This window comes from Castor canadensis, chromosome 17 (genome assembly GCF_047511655.1).
Source record: "Castor canadensis chromosome 17, mCasCan1.hap1v2, whole genome shotgun sequence".
Lineage (NCBI taxonomy): Eukaryota > Metazoa > Chordata > Mammalia > Rodentia > Castoridae > Castor > Castor canadensis.
The window spans coordinates 61301425-61319708 of NC_133402.1; positions in this window are offsets into that span (position 1 = coordinate 61301425).

Genomic DNA, 18284 nt, shown 5'->3' on the forward strand with positions numbered 1-18284 from the left:
ATCTGTCTCCCTGGCTATACCAGGAAAGATCTGACTAGTGACTGTGTGAGCAGCTCATCCCACCTCACTTCCAGAGGACGTGCTTTTAAAATGACTGTGTGCACTTAAGCACTAGTTACCACCAAAAGGGTCCAGGGCTTCTTGAAACATAGCTGATCTCAGGGCCAGGGCAGGATATATACAAGATAAACCTGGGAGCAAGGAAGCTACCAGGAAACCAGGCCATGCTGATAGGATACAGAGCCCAACCAAAAGGAGCATTCAGTGCCAAAGTCAAAATGAAAAAAATAAGATTATATATAGTTTAAAGATGCTTTAAATAAAAAAAAAAAAAAACCTCATTGTGATTTTCTCATTTGGGGACGTGTCAGGGAAAGTTGTTCACCCCTTACTGTTTATCATGTCTTTACCGGGTGTCTATATCAAAAGTTTATCTTCGTAGAAGAATCACAGTTAATAAAAGCAAGAGTCATGATTGAATTAGAAACCACCTTTTGTCAACCCCCGTTGATTGACATAATGGATCTAAGTGGCAGCTGTCAATGCTGCTAACACCACGAGGTGAAAGGTGAGGGCACCCAGTGATGAATAAACTGTGATGCTACCCCCGGAGCCTCGATGAATTTTAACATCCCCCAAAGGGAAGCTTCCTTGAGGCAAGCGCTTCCAGGTATGATGCTGTAGGAAATACACAGCACCACTGTGAAGTACTCCTGCCAAAAAGCCTTTGAACCTGACTTAAGCTAAGCCTCTAGATCGTTCTGCCACTTCAGAGGAAGGACAAGGGACAGAGGAGTCTGCTAGGAGACACAGTCCCCAACTCCAGAAGACTAAAGAGTTTATAGAGAAATCGTTCTGTTTTTTCAGTAAATAAGTGGCGTGAGGTGTAAAGTGAAGGAGAATATTGTCAGAGATGAAAATAAATCTGAGGGACGTTGAGGACACATCAACTGTGTGCAACGGAGAGAGTACGGTTAGATTCTGATTGGGAAAGCCAAGTGCAAAAGGACATTTTAAGACACTGGGAGAGAGATGAACATGGATGGGGTATTGGATGATTTTAAGAAATTACCCTAATTTTTTGGGTATAATAATGGTATTTTGCTAACATTCTTTAAAGGTCTTTATTTGGGGGGGAGAGTGATATGATGTTTAGGATTTACTTTATAAATGCTCCAAGAAAATAAAAAAGATGCTGGGAGGATAGATGGACAGAGGATGAAAGAACGTCTAGAAGTCAGCCATGCGCCTCTGCTGACCTCCAGGAACCTGCTGTGCACCTGTCCTCTACCCCCTCCCCTGCCTTATGGACCATGGCTAAGGAATGTTATTAGCTTCACCATTGGTACTTGAGGTTCAAAAAAGAGAAGGGGACTCGGAAGTAAGGAGAAATCAGTGGAAAAAGAAAACCAATGGGTTTAATCAAAATCAGAAATTGTTTTCTGCTTCAAGCAGTGTAAGATGCAGAAGCCCCAGGACTGGACCTCATTCCTCCCCTGGCCCCACACTCTCTGACTTCCCATCAGGACACCCCAGCCTCTGGAAGCCAGTCTCCCATCAGTCATTTCTGCTGTTCCAGTAGAAAGTGGGCTCTTCTTTCCCAAGAGGCCAACAGCAGTGCCAGGGCAGAATTTCAACTTGGGTCACCTGAATCCCCTGAGTCCATCCCTATGACTTAGGGACTAAGGAGAGGGGCTGACTGGGTAAGTTGCCCACCACAGGAGCCAGCACTCACCCCTGAATCACAGCTGGCAGGAAAATGGGGTTGCTATTGACCACAGAGAGGTACTTGGTCCTTGGCAGGAAAGACACAAGATATCTGTATCACTTCACCATCTCCATCCTTCCATTTTTCATCTTAAATGGAGATCATCCTGCCTGCCTGGTGACTCCATGCGATCCATAAGGTTCCTGTTACCTGGTTAGGAGAAGAAAGGGGCTATTCTTACCCCTACCTGCTTGGACAGTTCCATATCTGTTCCTTTTCATGGTGACAGAGCTTGGATCATGGACTTCCCCACTGTCACACACATGTGCCTCATAACATTTTCCTCATGTCACCACTTGCTCCTCGGTGGTGTCAGGGAGCCTTAGAACTGGAAATAAAGACACCTGGGTGGGGAATGCTGCACAGAAATTGGGTAGCTACCTGTGGTTGCAAAACATATGGAATACAGCCAACAGGCTTTCAGATTGCTGTGTTTCAGCCCGGTCAAAAACTCTCGTTTTAAACATGTGAGAACACAATTCTATTGCGACATAGCTGTGTCTACTCGGGCAGTTTGGCCGCTTGATTCATTCGATTCCTTCCACTTCTCATTTCCACTGAGAATTCTGATATTTCCTGGCTGTTGTTAGCACAGGTTGAGGAATTTTTAGCGTCTTGTCTTTCTGATCTTGGATCATAGTCATATGCAAGAGGACGAGAGCTCGACATTCAACCCACAGAAAGAATCTGGTGAGACAGATGGAGAATCTGCGCTTGGAGCAGACTGTCTAGTTGAGATCCTGAGGATTTCATCTGTAAAATGGGAGTTGGAGTTCGGCTATGGAGTTTAGATGGGGGTTATTCCCAGTTCACGGCCAGTCCCAGGTGTCAGCTCCCTGCCCCTCGGTGTCACTGCTGTTCTGAGATGCAGTGTGCTTCTGAGGGCAGTGGGCCGGGGCCCTCGGTGGGGACTGAGCTGCGTGGTGTGTCTCCTTTGTATGGCCTCATTGTTCACCATCTGTCCAGCCAGCTGAGGTGCCGCCGGCCATCTGAGCCCAGCCTGCTCCGCCTCCCCCAGCCTGGGGACTGTGTCTGGCCTCCCTCAGAACAAAGCCCAGGACACCTCTGGGGCCTGGGTCAGGCCTCGGCTTTGTGTCTGCCCATCAGCCCCTCTCCCTCAGAGCCAGGCCCAGATGGGCCCACGCCTAGGCCCTTGTGAAAAGGGATACAGGGAACAAAAGGACGGAGATGGCCCTCGGGAAACACAGAGTCCTGCACTCTCCTTTCCTTGTTGTTCAGCTCAGCTCAGTGTGGCATGGTGTCCCTTCAGGGATGGACACCGTGTGTCTGGGGACTGACCAGGCTGAGGCCCAAGTGGGTCTGATCTGTGAGAACTTTGCCACACACAGTTCATTGTGTTCCTTCAAGCTGTTCATTCACCTCCTTCCTCATTTTTGGACATCAACCCATGCACGGTGTTTAGGTGAATTCATTGAGGAACTTCCCTGTTTTATACAATTTTCTTGTGATGACTGTGGATTTTTTTCTGAGTTTGATTCTGTACTGGGTGTATGATCAAGAAGGAGGGCCTGAAGGGAGGGTGAAGGAAGAGAAGTAGAAAAAAACGGAGAAGAAAAGAATTGTTTCAGATCCTAGAGGCAGAAAGTTCCATGTTTATTTGCACATACAACATGAGACTTTGAACAATTAGGTTTTTATATATCAAAATAAGGTAAGTGAAGAAAGACACACAAAAAAAATCACAAAGAAGTAAGTTTGTCTTTGTGAAGAAAGAAATCAAATGGGTGCCAGGTAGAAGAATTTTACCTCTGTTGTGCATTCGATCACCATTAACGGTCTTGCAAGTCAGGCGATGTTATCACCACAGCAGAACACAGGGAATGAAAGCTCAGAGAAGGTAAGTGACTTTCCTAAAGTCACACAGCTGGCAGATGGCAAAGGCTCACCGAGACCCAGGTTTGTCTGGCTCCGAAGCCTTGCTCTTCTAAGGGGACGATAGTCCCCTGTGAGACATGGAGCACAGTGGGTGTAGGGCGCTATTGCTGCTGGCTCATGGGTAGGCTGTAGGGCAGGCCTTCTTCCCTATAAACAGGGACAGAACTCATCCTTTTATTGGAGGTGGGCCTGTCTTAAATAAGACAATGGATACAGAGGAGCTTGTGATTGTTCTCAGGGTAGCATCTCTCTGTGGGGTGCTACTTTCATCCTGAGCCCATGAGCCCTGCTCTTATTTTAATCCACTGCATTTGCAGTCCAGGCATGGCCCAATGGTGGCCTAGGGATGTCCTCTGGTGAAAAAGGGGAGGGACACAGCAGCTCTGGCCAGGGAACAGTTAGGCTGAGCACCATGGCTCCAAAGAGGAGGAAGAAGGCCACAGTGGGGAAGAGGAGGAGCTGAGGAGGAGGTGGAGGTCACAGGAAGAGCAGCGAGATGACCCAAACCTTGAGAAGGGAAACACCCAAATGAAAGAAAGCAAGCCACATGAAAGGTGCCATTTTAGCATGCCAACCTTCCAGTGAGTTTAGACGACCTCTCCCATTACACATTAAGCCCCCAGTGTTTTCGCAGCCCACCCCACAAAAATAGCAGAAGTCTCCAAAGGGAGAAAGAAGAGTTCAAACTGCCAACCTGCTACTTTGTTTTTCTTTAAGCATCCAGATGGGTCATTTGTGCTTCTAACATGCTCTATTTTTGTCCATGGGCAAATTTCATGGCCCTTTTTTTTTTCCAAGTGACTTGTTTGTTTTCTTACTATTGAGATGTGAGAGTTCTTCCTGCATTCTGGATGCAAGACCCTTCTCAGATATGTGCATTTTACTCCCCACTGTAATTTGTCTCATGGTTACTGAGGAATCTTTCAAAGAACAACTTTTCTTTTTCTTTTTTTGGCAGTGCTGGGATTTGAACTCAGGGCATTGCACTTGATAGGCAGGCGCTCTACCACTCAAGCCATTCTGCCAGCCCTATAACTTTTCATTTCGATGAAGTTCAGTTTGTCATCTTTGTGTTAAGGTTTATGCTTTTTGTGTCTGCTCTAAGAAATATTTGCTTCACTTGAAGGTCAGAGAGATTTTACCTTATTTCAAATGATCATTTGGAATTAATTTTTGTACGTGGTGTGAACTAAAGATTAAGGTTATTTTATGAATGTGGCTAGTCAAATGTTTTAACATGTTTATTAAAAAAAAAAGCCATGCTTTCTTAATTGAATTAGCTTGGCAACTTTGTGGAAAATCTATTCGACTCTATTATGAAAGGATTTATTTATGACATCTGTTCTCTTCCATTGGTCTTTGCGTTTATTCTCACATCAGCAACACACTGTCCTAATTACTATGACTTTACAGTGAGTTATAAAACCAAGTGGTATGAGTTCTCAGCTTATTCTTCCTTTTCAGAATGGTCTTGATAATATAGATTCTTTATTTTTCCATATGAATTTTAGAATCTGCTTGTCAATGTTGCAAAGCATCCTGGAATATTGTCTTAGTCCATTTTCTGTGGCTATAACGAACATCCCAGACTAAGCAATCCAGAAATGAAAGAAGGTTATTTGGGCTCGAGTCCCTGATAAGATGTTCATATCGATGGGGATGTGAACCTTCTGATTTTCTCACACAAGTATTGCACATACTTAGGATTTATCCCTTTGTATTTTATTTTTTTATGCTGTTCTAGATGGTATTGTTTTATAAATTTCCAATTGTTCATTGGTAGTATAGAAAATATAGAATTTTGCTCTTGGGGTACAATTGGCCTGCAGAATGAGTCAGAAGTGTTTCCTCCTTTTCTGTCTTCTGCAAGAGTTTGTGTAGAGTTGAATCCTCTGTAGAAATCACAACTAACACCATCTGGGACTGGAATTTTCTTTGTGGGACTATTTTTAACAATGAGTTCAGTTTTCATTTTTAGATACAGAGCTACTCAAGTTATATGTTTCCTACTGCGTGAGCCTTGGTAATTTGCATCTTTCAAGGAATTTATCTATTTCTTTCTAAGTTATAAAATGTATTGGCACCAGCCTTTCATCGCTGTGGGAAAATATCTGAGAGAAACAGTTTAAAGGAGGAAAGACTTATTTTGACTCGCAGCTTCAAAGGTTTCAGGTCATGGTCACTGGTTCCATTGTTTCTGCGACTGCAAGGAAGCAATGCATCACGGTAGAAGGGTGTGATGGAGGAGAGGTGCTCACCTCATGGCAGACAGGAAGCACAAAGAGGCAAACAGGAAGGGACCAGGGTGAGATATAAACCCAAGGACGCATCTTCTGAGATCCACTTCCTTCAGGTAGGGCCTCACCTCCTAAAGTTCCCAGCACTTCCTAAAATAGCGCCCCTAGCCAAGGATCAAGCCTTCATTTAAAACATGAGCTTTTGGGCCACATTTCGTATTCACACCATAGCAGGTATCCTAAAATTTCCCCATTATTGCCTTTCTAATGTTTATAAGAGCTGTAATAATGTCTCCTCTTTTATTCCTGATAGTAATAATTTGTCTTTTTCCCTTTTTTCTTGATTAGTTTGGCTAGAGGTTTATCAATTTAATCTTTTCAAAAAAACCTAGTGTCTCATTGATTACATCTTCTGTTTTCAATTCTACTGATTCTTTTTATTTTCTTTATTGTTTCTTCCCTTCTTCTTGCATTAAGTTTATTATTTTTCCGGTATCTTTTATTGTTGTGTTGGGGTTACATTGTAGCATTTACAAAAGTTTATTACAATATATCAAATACATCATATTTGAATTCACCTCCTCCATCATTCTTTTTGTTGATGGAGAAGAAGAAATTATTGATTTGAGGCTTTTTTTTATTTTTTAATGTAAGCATTCAATGATATGATTTAATTCAATGATAGTTAATGATTTCTAAGCATTACTTTAATTGAAAAAAATCCATAGGTTTTTATTTTAATGGCATGTTGTTTTTATTATCACTCAATTTAAGACAAATTTAATTTTCCTTGTGACTTCTCTTTAGCTAATGAGTTATTAAGAAATGTGTTGCTTAATTTCCAAATGTAAACTATATGTTCCAGTCATCTTTCTGTTGCTGATTTCTGGTTTAAATTAGTTTCGTTCAAATGATTTACTTTACATTACATAGGTTCTTTTAAACATATTGGGTTTGTTTCTTGCCCCCAAATCCAGTCTGTTCCTACGTTTTTCCATGTCTACTTGGAAAGGGTGTATTCTGCTGTTTGGGGGATTGAGTGTATTGCAAGTGTCAATTAGATCATGTTGGCTGATCTCCGTGGGATTTTGATATACTCAAACTTATTTTGTGGCTCATCTTGTCTTGGACTTGGAAAAGTGTGTATTCTGCAGGCCTTGAGTGTTCTATAAATAGCCAGATCAGCGTGGCTAACAGTGCTGGTCAGGTCATTTATGTCATTACTGACTCTTTGTGGTAGCGTTTCTATCATTTTCTCGGAAGAGATGTTAGAATCTTCAGCTGTGACTCCGATATCTGTTTTTCCTTTAATTCCTACTTTCGCTTTTGAATTATGAAGTTATGATTGATATGTCTACCTGATCAATGACTCTTTTATAATTATTAAATGACACTTTGTTTTGGTGATACTGGAGTTTGAACTCAGGGCCTCATGCTTGCTAGGCAAACACTCTGCCACTTAAGTCACCCTACAAGCCCTTTTTCGTGATAGGATTTTTCAAGATAGGGTCTTGCAAACTGTTTGCCCGGGCTGGCCTTGAACCTCCCTATCTCAGCCTCTGAAGTAGCAAGGATTGCAGGCATGAGCTGCAGCACAGGCTTAAGTCCATATTTAGCATTCCATTTTAGTTTGTCGGTTGACTCTTACCTACACCTCTGCATTTCTTTTTGCCTTGCACTAGGGATTACAGCATACGTTGCTGACTTCCATGATCTACTTAGAGTTAATATGGTCTCACCCAACTCATTTCATACTACAGTTGCTACGTGTATTGCTTCTATCCACAGGACAAATCCCACAGGGTAACAATTTCTGTTTAAATCATTTGATGAATTTTAAATAAATTTAAAAACAGAAATAATCATTTTCTCTTCTCACCCAGATATTTAGAACTTATGATACCTTTCATTTCCTCCAGAATATCTGAGTTTTCATGTAGTAACATTTCTCTTCACCTTGAAGAAGTTCCTGACTTTTGTTTTGCTTTTGCTCTTGTTATATGGGTCTGCCAGCAACAATTTCTCTAAGTCTTCTTTTATCTAAAAACATCTTTGTTTTCCTTCATTTTTAATTTTTTTTTTGGTGGTATCGGAGTTTGAACTCAGGCCCTCATGCTTGCTAGGTAGGTGTTCTTATCCCTTGAGCCACTCCACTAGCCTTGTTCTGTGATTTGTTTTTCAAGACAGGGTCTAAGAACCGTTTGTCCAGGCTGGCTTTGAACCACGATCCTCTTGATCTCTGCCTTTTGAGTAATTAGGATTACAGGTGTGAGCCACAGGCACCGGTTTGCCTTCGTTTCTTGAAGGAATACTTTTATTGAGGTAGAATGGTGAGATGACAGTGTTTTTTTCTTGCCACTTAAAAAATGTTCCATTGTCTGGCTTCTACAATTTTTGATGAGACCCTGACATTGGAATCATTGTTCTTTACACGGACTATGTCATTTTTCTCTAGCTGCTTTCAAGATTTCTTCTTTATCTTTGATTTCATCAGTTTAGCTATTTTCCTCATTTTTTTCCTACTTTTGACTCGCTGAGTGTGGGTAGCTGACAGGTATATTGAATAAGCTGAGGGTTTGTGTTTGGCACAGTCCCAAACCACAGAAAGGAGCAAGCATAGTTATGCCCAATAAATTGCATGCTTGGATTGACACAGCCTCAGCTGCAGAAGTGGGCAAGGTGCAGTACAGCTGTTTTTCCTAAGATGTTTATGCTCAGAGAGACGCTGTCACAGGTTCCTCCTTTTCCTGAGGATCATGGTGTCACACCCCCTCTCCCAAGAATTGCCTCTCCACCTCGTGTTGCCACTGTATACAATAAACTCTCTGGAGGTGGAGGTGGTTAGTGTGTGCCCATCGAGCACCCAGCCTGCCAGGCCCCAGCTTTATGCATGTTTGGTCTTCCATCTGTTGTCTTTTCTGCATCTCCTGTTGCCCTCAGTTAGGTTTCTAGGACAAGTTTGCCAGGCACACAAGAGCTGAGTTTCTTAAATCCTCACCAAATTTGAGAAATTTCCAGCCATTATTGATCTGCTAGAAATAAGTTTATTTACTTATAAATATAAATATATTTTCTCTCTTCTCCTCTTCTGAGACTCCAACTATACCTTTGTTAGACTTTTTAAATGCAGTCTTATGGGGCCTTACATCTTGTTAATTTCTTACACTCTTCCCCTCTCTTCTGACTATCAGATTTGTCTTAGTTATTTTCTACTGCAAGTGAATACCAGAGATGAGGTAAGTTATAAACGATAGAAGTTTATTGGTTTCATGGTTCTGGAGGTTGAGAAGTCTAAGATCAAGGGACCACATCTGATGAGGGCATTTTTCTCTCTTTTCTTTCATTTTTTCTTCTTTTTGGAGGTACTGAGTTTTGAACTTGGGGGCCTCACACTTGCAAGGCAGGCACCCTACCCCTTGAGCCACGCCTCTAGGTCTGTTGGGTGCCTTCTGTCAGCATCATGGCATGGTGGAGGGGTAGCACTCCTGAGACAGAGAGAAAAATCAGAATGGATTCATTCTTTTATCAAGAATCCCAGTCTGCAATAACTGACACACTCTTGTGCCACAGCCTTAATCCATTCCAGAGCAACTAAATTTCAACTGTTTTCAAGGAGACATTCCAACCATAGCAAGATTGATTACTGTTTCCTGATCTACCTTCAAATCCATGAGCTCTTCTTTCATTTCCATTGTTCTGTTGAGTCCATCCAGTACTTTTGTTTGCTTATTTTGTTTGTTTTTTTTTTTTTTTTTGGTGGGACTGGGGTTTGAACTCAAGGCTTTCTATCTCTTGAGCCACACCTCCAGACCAAAGTAATTTTTTTTTAACTTCAGAAATTATACTTCTCATTTCCAGTTTTCCATTTAGTATATGTTTACACATGCTCCTCAACCTTGTGTGTTGATAAACTCATCATACTGCAAAATCTCCCAAACTGAAACTCATTTAATACCCCAATGAGCCCATTCTACCCCTATGTTCTCTCTCTCTTCTGGGACTCCAAAAAGCCCTAAATTGAACTCTCCTAATTCAGATGATCCTCACCTTTCCATGGGATTGCATCCTGATAATCCCATTGTAAAGGTGGAAAATCAAAAGCCACACCACTGTAAGTTGGGACTGTCTGTCTACATGTGCCCATATGTGTGCTGAGAGTTGATACAGTTTGATTCATGTATCTTTTTCTTTACTTGAGCAATGTTAGATAATGACTTGAAAATCTTTATGTGATTGAATGTTTAGGTTATCTCAAGGTTGATCCTTGTAGATTTTTTTTTCCTTGATGAATGATCAGATTTTCGTGATCTTTATATGACAAATGATTTTAGATCATGTTCTTAATACTGTGACTATTATGTTGTGGACAGTCTACATTCTGGCTTACCTCTCTCTCTCTCTCTCGTCTCACGTTCTCTCTCTCTCTCCCTTTCTATTTATATCTCTGTTTTCTTTCATTCTTTTTCTTTCTTTGCTTCTTTCTCTCTCTCTCTCTCTCTCTCTCTTTCTCTCTAAGCAATTACCTTTGTTGGATTCAAATACAAATTCTATCTCTTGTATGGCAACTCAAATCTCACTGTGCTTCTGTTTTTCTTGACTAGGCTGCTCATGACCTATCTGGCATGGACATATTTGAGTTGAGATTTTGGACTTTCCCTCTCTGGCTCCACACCTGACAGAAACCCCCCTTCACTTTTCAATGACTCAACCCTGTCCTCTAGTTTTTTAGGCCAGGCCTACAGTTTCCTAGCAGAGGCTCAGCCACCTTGTGTGGTACTCACATATACCTAACCAAGTGGGATTCACGGGATAACTCACTCCAGGACACTCATTTTTCCCAAACATAAATTCCTCTCCAGAATCTTCCTATTTTTGATTATTCTTCAGGGCCTTCAGGCCATTGTTTTTGATGTGTTTAGCAAAAGTTTCTATGGCTTTCTCTGAGAAGGTCAGGTCCATTTGTCATATGGCAATGGAGACCTCCTTTTGCTTTTATTCTGTACATATAGCTATGTTTATTTTAGGCCTTTATTTGTTGACATATGTGTGATGAAATATTGTCCAACACAAACCAGACTTTTATTTTGCTGAGTTCTGACAAGTATGACATCAACAAAAATCTAGGATTACTAAAATGAAGCTATTGACTCTCCCTGCAGTTTTCCAGGGGGAAGTGTTAGTTCTTATATGTTGTACCATATTCAAGGGGAAGCCATACTTTTCTCTGATAAAAACAAGGCCATTAGCTCCATTAGGAGGCCATTGGGCAGAACTTGAAAGGAGCCAGATAGATACACAGTGCCCCCTCCAGGTCTGGAGGCTCCCCCCATGTCACCTTGTTGATTTGTGCACTTGTTAGACAGAGGGAACAGCATGTGCAAAGACCCAGGGGTGGGAGGTAGGAGAGAAAATCTGAAGAACTGAGAGCAGACCTGTGGGGAACAATGAGGGACCATGGCACATGACAAACCTTGAGGACAGCATACTAACCATGCACACTTTGGGGTCCATTTGAGGTGTATTTTTCCCCTTTTTCTCCTTTCTCATCTTCCTCTTACCTCTTTTGTTACATGATTATGAAAAAACTTCTGGATTTAATTCAAATAGAACTCATTCACCTTTCTTCCTTATGCCATCCTGGCTCCACTCCACAGAGATAAACATTGTCAAGGTTTCTTGTGTACCTTTCTAGAAGTATTTCACAAACATAGAAGTGAAAGTATATAGCTGCTTTCTTGGATCACGGTTCCAGGCCAGCCCAGGCAAAAAACTTTGCAACACCAGCCTCAGTAGAGAAAAGCTGGGTGTGGTGGCACAAACCACACCCAAACAAGGCGGGACACATAAAATAGAAAGACTACGGCCCAGGCAGCCTAGGGGAAGAAAAAAAAAAAGACACTATCTGCAAAATAACCAGAACAAAAGGGCTGGAGGTGTGACTCAAGCAATAAGCATGCCTGCCTAGCAAGTGGAAATCCTGAGTTCAAATCCCAGTACTGCCCCCCCCCAAAATCCAATAAGGAGCAATAAAGTTCTCTTATAAAGACATACTTGGATACAAGTGCATTTGTGTTGAATAAATTCATTTCAGTGGAATTTCTTGGTGAAAAATGCATGCACATTTATAATTTTGATAGACATGGTCTAATCTTCCTCCAGAGATATTTGTCCAAGGCCCTGTCACCATCAAAACATTCCATCAACATAGCTTGCCATTAGGTATCTCAGAAAATATTTGGGTACCAAAAAAGTATATATTAGCTTTGTAACACAAGTGGAAACTGCAAATTTGGGATCAGTAAATTTTTATTTAAATATCTACACAATGTATTGCTTATAATATTATTATTCACAGAAAGTTGACTATATTAGAAAACAATTGATAGGTTATATTTTGTTCACTTCATAAGAATTCACAAATATGTCTAATGACTGTTCAGAAATAGCCTATCATAAATTAAATAGCCTATCATAAGAATTACTTATAGCCAAGTCATTTCAAGAGTGAAATTATAAGAACCCTTTCCATATTTTGATATCAGCAAAAATTATACTTAATGTGAATGTACGTATATTTAATACATCTTCTAGAGTAAAGGGACTGGCTTCCAAAACCAAGATTTCCTGAACTGTGAAGGTCTCAAAATGACTGTCACTACCAACCATGTAGGAAACTTACAGTGCCTTTATATCCTCATCAGCAGTGTGTATTTTCAAGACTTTTAATCTGTTATGGATTAGGGAACTTTTGACTACAAACAGCAGACCACGTCACTGTCAATGGCTCAAGAAGAAAGAGATGTGTAATTATTTCTTCTACATCAAGAACTTGTAGTAACAAACATGTCACTTTAATAGCCTCCTGGAGGGGAGGGGGAGGACTTTCGTCCCCCTTGTTCAATGACAGTGGAGGATCCAGCCACACTCTCACTTTTGCCATGATGCCCCAGTATTTGCAAGCTCCCTCACTCTACTCTCCTTTTTTTCCCTTGTAATACTTCTCACACTTCCTCATACTAGATTTTTTTTCCATGTGTGTCAAATTTATTGACTTATTTCCTCCCCCTCCATACTACAAGAACCTAAGCTCTAGAGGTCAAAATCATTGCTGTTCCTTGATAGATTAGTGATGCCAAGAGCGGTGCTTGGCACTTGGTGGCTCTCAACAAGTGTTTATGGCCACTCAAATGTTCTTGTGGCTTGTTTAGTGGTTCAACATCCCTAGAGCCCGGACCCAGTATCTCTGATTCTCTAAGCCTTGTCTTCATGGCGAGAGGCATTCACAGCTTCAAGCATCTTATTCTGACAAGGTTAAGTCTTACATTGGAAAGGAAAGGGCACAAATAAGTGGAGTTTTTCCCTCTCGCCAAGACAGACCTTCTATCAAGAGAGAAAATCTTCCTCAGGAAGCCCCAGTAGACGGCCCTTCAATTTCATTGACCAGACTTGGGCCATTTGCCTGCTCTTAGATCAATCGCTAGGAAAGGGAAACACAGTGACCAGGAATGACTGAGACCTCTCAGGATTTGTCTCCTGAGGCTGGGCACTTTGCTACTGGACTCTATTTAAAATAACTGTTTTATTCCTGTATAAATGATGGGAGAGACTTCTCAGAGGGAAACCAGCAGTGACTGCCACATCACTCTGGGAGTTTTTGAGAACACTGAGGGGAGGGAGGGAGGAGTGGGAGAGGAAAGGAGCCTGTTGTGGGGCAGGGGAAGGTGATAAAGGTCTGAACCAGGGGAAGCCTAGTGGAACATGCTGCCCATGAAACCACCGAACCTGTCAGAGTCCTACAAACTGAAGTCTGCTCCACTTCCATGGATAACACATTTCACATATGTGTAGCAGAGTCAGGGAGGACCAGTTGTGTGAACGGGACTAGTGTTCACCTCTCTGAGCCTTGCACAGGTTACTCTTTGATATACTTTTTTTTTGTGTGTGTGGTCCTGGAGTTTGAACTCAGGGCCTCACGCTTGCTAGACAGGCGCTTTACCATTTGAGCCACTCTGCCAGCTGCATGGGTGACTTTGGCTTTAGAAGAAAGGGCGTGAGCCTGTCTAAGCTGTTGCTCAGAGAGTTTTTCCATTTTTACTTCTGATAAATGTTTTTGTACAATAGCTTTCCTTTAATTGGCAATTACATATTCCTTTCAATATTACAGGAATCCAAGATTCTTTTAATAGATGACATTGTAATTGCAGTTTTCATCTTAAACCACTTTGTTTTTAGAGAGAATGACTGATGATGTCAAGGCCATAGAAGATAATTCAATGAGAAAGATGAAATATTTGAGTACCACACAGGTAATAGCTGACAAAAGTCTCAGGTGGCAATAGATCAAATAGTGTGGAGTGGATGGCTTTCAGGATGGGGGGTGGAATTAATCCCAGTGAGTAATTCCCTATGCTCTTGGGACCAGCCGTCCTCACTGACGTCTTGACCAGGCTTCCTCTCAATGAGGCAGAGCTAGCCACGTTGGTCGTGGGATATGGTAACAGCAATCCAGGCTTTAGAATCAGTTGGACCCGAATTCAAATCCAAGCTCTGTTATTTATTGCTGGGATGTTACATATGAATGGGAAATTCTCTTTCCAAAAGATTATATGTCTTTGGAGAGATAATGAAGGGTGAAGGCCAAGGTCACAGGCACCCAGTCGTGTGTGCTCCCTTCTCCTTCTGTGACTTCTATGCATGTACTTCTGTCCCTGACAAAGCCTTTTTCATCTAGATGAATGTGAATTCATCTCCAGCCTAACATACCATCAGCACACTGAGAATTAGACCAACAGAGGAACAAGACTTTTTCCAGCCTCACACCCAACGTATTTTTCGGGACTCAAAAGAACTGAACCACCTGCTTCTCTCCTTATAAAGAAAAATTAACAAATGTTTTGAAACACTTTCCCAGTGCCCAGTCTCTATGTTGGATTTTGTGGGTGATATAAAAAGAATAAGATATGGTCCCTGCTTTCCAGGAATTTTAAATACACTTGAGCACAATGCAAAGTAGACAGAGCTGGGTTTAAACCCCAGCTCTGTCTACTTACTATCTCTGTGGTCTTAAACAGTCACTCAGCTCCTCTGTACATCTATTTCCAAGCCTGTTAAACACAGTGACCAGTATCTGTATTGTTAGGTTGTCATGAGGTTTAAAATTGCTACTTCATGCAAGAGATGTCCTGGCTCAGAGGAGATACTTGGAAGATGTAAGTCACTTCATTCTTAAGTCACTTGGCAGTTAAATAATATAACAGAAGAGCTATTGCAAGACAGCCTGTAATTCACTGCCAAGTGAAACATCATCCAAAGATGCTTCTAGAGTTTAGTGGCAGACAGAGCCATTCAGGCTGAAGTAGGTAGGGCAGACCCTGAATGACAGCATCTTCCTGGGATGGGCTAATTTTCTCAGGTGCATCATAAACCCTTGGCCCCCCCAAGTCCTTGTTCCTTACCAGTGATAAGGAATAAAGACTCAGTCACTCAAGATGGAGGTGGCACGATGGGAGCCAAAGGATGTAGTTCTGCTGTCTTCCCCACGCCCGTACCGCTGACATTGTTCACCCTCACATGGCATTGTGACCATCCACCTGTCTCAATGATTTTCCAGGCCACTGTGACTGAATCATCCCTGCCTCTGCTGTGTGAGTAACCAGAGTCCCCAGGAAATAAGAAACCAAATGGAGGACCAATATATGCCTGGGATAAACAAAAGTCTAAGAGGACAGAGACGGGTTCACTCCAAAAGCCCTAACAAAGTACAGTTATAACGAAAGTGTACAGGGGCATTTACTTGTAGGAGAGACTGTTCATAGCAGTTAACAGTTGGCGTCAAGTGTCAGCTCCCTCTTCTGCAGAAGAACCACACATCTCTTCCCCACAGGGACTCTGTTGGGGGAGTACACCATATCACAAGGTTTTTCATGACTAGATGGCCTGCTTTGACCAGTGGCATATGACAGGATGCAAGAGATACCACAGGAACAGTGGATCTCAGGTCCCAGCATGAGAGAGCCTGGTGCTCAGGGTGAGCCACTAGGGGCTGAGCCATGTCGGAGGTAAGCAGACCAAGAGTCTGGCAGATCCAGGAACTAGAGAAGTGTTTGTTGTTGTAAGCACCGAAATGTTGGAGGTTGGTTGTGGTCACACGTGCTGACAAAGACATTGTCAATGTTACTTGAACATTTGCTTTGTGCTGGGGCTGTCCTGAGCGTTTTGCATCTGTTCTCTCATTTCATGTGCACATTAATTGTGTAAGCAGTGCTTCAGCCGGGGAGTTACTCTGTGTGCAAATCACATGTGAGAGGAAGAGTTCTTCTCACAGTTCTGGAGGCCAGAATGTCCAAGGTCAAGGTCCTGACAGGTGAGGGCTGCCTGCTCCAAGGAGGAAGGCTGTTGTGTCCTCCCATGGCAGAAGGCAGAAGGCGAGGGCTAGAGAACTGAATCCGCCTTGACAAAGGCTTGCTTCTCGTCGTGAGAGAGGGAGGCTTCATGACCTGATCAAATCCTATTGTCACATAAACAATACTTAAAATTTGGAAAGGACACAGTCCACTCATAACAGTCCTGAAAGGAAAAAAAAAAATCCATCAACCTTGAAGTCTTTACCAAGGGAAAATATCATTCAAAAATGAAAGCAAATGAGACTCTTTAGGCAAACAAAAGCTGAAAGAATGCATCAGACCTGCACTTTATGAAATGTTTAAAGGAGCCAGGCACTGGCTCAGGCCTGTAATCCCAGCTACTCAGGAGGTAGAGATCAGGAGGATGGCAGTTCAAAGCCAGCCCCGAGCAAATAGTTTGTAAGACCCTATCTCGAAAAAACCCATCACAAAAAAGGGCTGGTGGAGTGGTTCAAGCAGTAGAGTGCCTGCCTAGCAAATGTGAGGCCCTGAGTTCAAACCCCAGTACTGTCAAAACAAAAGAAAAAGAATGTTAAAAGGAAATCCTTTAAGCAGAAGGGAAATTATTCCAGATTAAAATGTGGATCTACACAAAGAATGAAAGGACTTGGAATAATAACTATGTGCATAAATATTTACTTTAAAATCATTATTTAGATATCTTTAAAAGATAGCGCTTTAGAGCAAAAGTCACGATATGTTAAGGATTTTATAGCATGTAGGAATAAAATGTATGACCACTACACACAAAGATCAAAACAGAAGGAATGGAAATAGGCTGCTTAAAAGCTCCTATGCCATGTGTGAAGTGGTAGACTGAGAAGTTAAAAATGTTTACAAAAAACTCAAAAGCAGTCCCCAAATAACACAGCAATGACTTTCAAGAATAAAGCCAACAAATGAACTAAAACAGACTTACTAAAAATGATAATAAAAAGAAGACAGGAAAAGGGGGAAATGATAAAGAACAAAAGCAAACAAATAGCAATCAGTGGTGACATTAAATGGAATAGTCCAAATACCAATGAAAAGGCAGAAACTACCCAAGAAGAGAGCAAAAGTAAGTCACAGCTATAAGCTGTCTACACAACACTCGTCTTAAATAGATGGCTATGTACAGGTTAAAAGTAAAAGGATGGAAAAAGACATATTAAGCTAACTCTGGTTTTAAAAGAACCTAGAATAGAGCCAGTTACCAGAGGCTCATGCCTGTAATCCCAGCTACTAGGGAGTCAGTGATAGGGTGATTATGGTTTGAAGTCAGCCCCAGCAAATAGTTTGAGAGACGGTCTCTCAAAAATACCCAACACAAGAAAAGGGCTGGTGGTGTGGCTGAAGTGGTAGAGCACCTGCCTAGCAAACTTGAGGCCCTGAGTTCAAACCCCAGTGCTACCCCCGCCCCCACCCCCCCAAAAGAATCTAGAATGGTTAAGCGGGGTAGATTTCAGAGCAGTGAGTATTAGCTGGCACAAATAGGTCATTTCATGAAGGTACATAGCAAGCTTGGGGAGGGGGGAGTTAGTTTGCCAAAGTGTGGCCACTGCCCCCTCACCCTGAACTTGCCCTTGAAGCTACAGTCTCCCAGGGGAAAGAAGACACCCCCTTCCTGTCAGGGTGGTGTTGGGGTTGAAGCTGGAAAGTCTTGCTAAGCTCCTCTTTGCTTCTTGTCTTTCATGTTTTCTCCCCCTGCTGCCCAGCCTTATCCAAGCCACCTCTACCCTCCATAGTGGCTGGGAGAGGAGGTGTTGGGGCTTCTGGGTAAGAGGGAAGCAATTTCAGGGATGGGGGCAACTGTGAGTACAGGTCAGTTCAAATCACATTCCGTGTGGGCATCAGAAGTCACAATCCTGAGACTTGTCCACTGGGGAGTCACAGTTTGGGTGACAGACAGACATCCAGACAACGATGACGCAGTAGACCAGGCACAATAAATCCTTGGCCTGCATTCCCTTTAGGTCATTCCACCAGGCCTCCAAGTTG